The sequence below is a fragment of the Astatotilapia calliptera genome, chromosome 4 (genome assembly GCF_964374335.1).
Source record: "Astatotilapia calliptera chromosome 4, fAstCal68.1, whole genome shotgun sequence".
Lineage (NCBI taxonomy): Eukaryota > Metazoa > Chordata > Actinopteri > Cichliformes > Cichlidae > Astatotilapia > Astatotilapia calliptera.
Genome location: NC_137425.1, coordinates 34620053 through 34623385, shown reverse-complemented (window position 1 = coordinate 34623385; position 3333 = coordinate 34620053).

The window sequence follows — 3333 nt, the reverse complement described above, 5'->3', positions numbered from 1 at the left end:
GCTTCCTCTCGTTTGTGACAATATTTAAAATATGTCATATTCCGTAACACACCAGCTGATTTGTTAAAATGGGGAAACGAAGGAAAACAGAACTCCGTGAGCAGCACTTTGTGGAAACTGCATTTGCTTTTAAGCTACATCGGTGTTTGATATCAAATACTAAGCAGACTGTACAGGCTGACCAGGGCGACCAGACCCCAACAAACTAGCACAGAGTTTGTGTGGCGCAACAGTCAGACACATTATATTTAAATGAAACGTTTCCAAATCAAGTAATAATAATAATAATAACAGGAAGCTGAATTTTGTTCCCTATATGATTTCATGTATTAGTCATTATATACTCACACACACACACACACACACACACACACACACACACACACACACACACACACACACACACACACACACACACTGCATTGAAATGGGAAAAAAATTATCTACTTCCCACCATGTTGACTTGTGACTTTCTGGTAACTCGTAACTTTCAGCATAGCACTGGACTGCCGAACCGTCGCTTGACTGCAATGTTGCATTAGTTAAAAGCCAGCCATGTCCTGCAGAGCCAGTCAAAATGTGGAACATTGTCTCAAGATGTTGGAAAGGACGACAAGTAATAAAAATGCCAAGTTATTACCTTATTAATAAACTCCTATAGAGGTTGTTTCTCTTTTTTAAAATTACTACAGTATTTGAATGCAATCAGAGCTACCGCGTCACACTTTTTTTTCATGAACAGTTCACGAAACAGTGGGGGCGCGCATGACAGTTTTGGCTGACGTGTTACGTAGCGAGGAATTTTGACCTGACAGCTTTGCACGTTGAAATGGTCTTTACGAACACTGACTGCAATAACAGGGTTGAACGTCCAATCGTGTGTAGTTTACAGAGTGTTTTCAGAGGTATACTTACTTTTTTCTGCCTTTATCTCTCTGATTTTCTCTTTCATTCGTCTGCCGTTTTTCTTTTGTTACAGGGTGTAAGTCCTCTTCCAGTTTGATCTGTGGGTGTTTTGAGATATTTTGAGACAATAAATAACATTAACCTCTGTTTTTTTTCTATGTTCTGTTTTCCATCTTTCACTCTGCCATGCTCTAGATGGCTAAAATCCTTATTTGTAGTCATAGTAAAAAAAAAAATACCATAAAAACAATCTGTTTCTTAGCAGGTCTTAAAATGAGGTAAATACAACGTCAGATGAACTACATATTACATACATATATCACATGTTATCATGTATAACACTGATATGATACACTGTGTCATTATTTATTTTAAAAAGCTACGCCAAAATGCAATTTACAGTGTGTTGAAAACTGAGTTCACCTTTATTGCTTTAATAGGAATTTAGAAGATATGTTGCAGCCAGGTGCTACTAATCAAATGTACTTGATTAAGAGGTGTTCACAACAGCAGGTGTGCACACCGCTGTGAAAGCAGCTTTGTCAGCTTGCAGGTCTGAAAGCTGTTTGTTAATGTAGCCGGTCTGGCCTTAAACTCTTATTGGTAAATGGCCTGTATTTATATAGCGCTTTACTAGTCCTTAAGGACCCCAAAGCGCTTTACATATCCAGTCATCCACCCATTCACACACACATTCACACACTGGTGATGGCAGCTACATTGTAGCCACAGCCACCCTGGGGCGCACTGACAGAGTTCTCTGCGTTGTGTTGTGCGAATGACCAGAGGAGTCAGCTCTCACTTTGCCAGCTGGGTGGATTTATTCTCCCAGAACTCTCCTCAGCGGGGCCTCTAGGCGACTGTTTAAAATAAAAACAAAACAGTACAGCAACTTCACTTTACTGGACTTCTGCATGAACACCTCTCCTCAGCGGGGCCTCTAGGCGACTGAGGAAAATAGCACGCAGCTACAGGAAGTGACTTCGTGGGAAGTCAAAGGTCACACAAACAAAATAAAAGCTCCCAAAATATAAGTACAGAAAATAAACATATATAAATAAACACATATACATAACCAATACTGACAAAGCGAGATAACACTGCAGGATGGATCTTTGGTGAAATATAAATTATTTTTTAATACACCCGTTACATCCACCCCTCCTAGATTTCACCAAAATCCTGAACAGTCAGGTGAACAATCTAATTGGAACACAGGGACAAATCTACAGAATTTATGGTTCCTGGGCACGGGTTTAAACCTCCGAGCTATAAGCTCTAGTATCAGCTGTATAAGCCACCTACCAGATAGGTTCAGAAAGAGCATGAGGGTGATCAGGCCTCAGCCTTTCTTAGATCAGTGTGATGCCATTTACACCACACACATTCCCGGCCATCCACACACATCAATACCTTAAAAACACACTATGTATTTAATTGTACCATAATGATACTGTCCCTCAGAATCAAAATACAGAAAGATCTCTAGACACCTGGGTTTACTTAAAACAGCGTAAGAAGAGACTGAGACCTTCTGCTAACTGAATTTGCCAAACGCTTAAAGCCAAAAGGCTTTTGAACCATGGACTCAATGAGTCGATTAACTCTTTTACTAACTCGGCCGGCTCGCGTCATGACAACATTGTCCGGGCCTGCCCGTGGCTGTCCTTGTGGACCCACATCATGACATACATCCGTTGGAGGCATCTGCGTGTCGGCGACATGCACAGGGACTACTGATAGGGGCTTGGTGTGTGCATCACGATCTGTGTCTGATGGATGTGAGTGAGTGAGTGCAGTTTCTGAAAGTGTGTCTAACACAGACGGGGAGTCCAAGTCAGGTTCTGCTACCAAACTGTCCAAGTCTGTGTCTCTGTCTGGGCAGTCCTCTCCTACCAGGGAACACTGGGTTGAATCCCCTGCAACCACCTCTGGAGCTTGTTGACTTGTCTTGCTCAATCCTGAGAGTCCCTCACTCAGGGTCTCCTGACTCTCATCATCATCTGAGTTGATCCAAGCACTGGTCCTGTCCTCTGCAGTCTCCTCATCCAAGGAATCTAACTGGTCTGACGCACATGACCCTCCCTCTGATCCAGTGTCACACAGTTCAGTAGTCACTACTGGCAGGAAGCTGATATTTAAAACCAGGTTGCGATGTACCACCTTTATGTTGCCTCTGTCATCTTCCAACTTGTATGTGTGAGTCTGCAGATTTCTGTCTCTGACTGTGTACACTGTTGCATCCCACTTGTCAGCAAGTTTCTTCTTTCCTCTTTCACCCTTATTGGCAATGAGTACTCTGTCTCCTATGTTCAGATGAGTGCCCTTTACTTTTCTGTTATATCCTTTTGCCTGTTTGTCTTGTTCCTTGATGGCATGAGTCTGGGCAATCTTAGCTGCCTCATGAAGATGTGACATGAGTGTTTT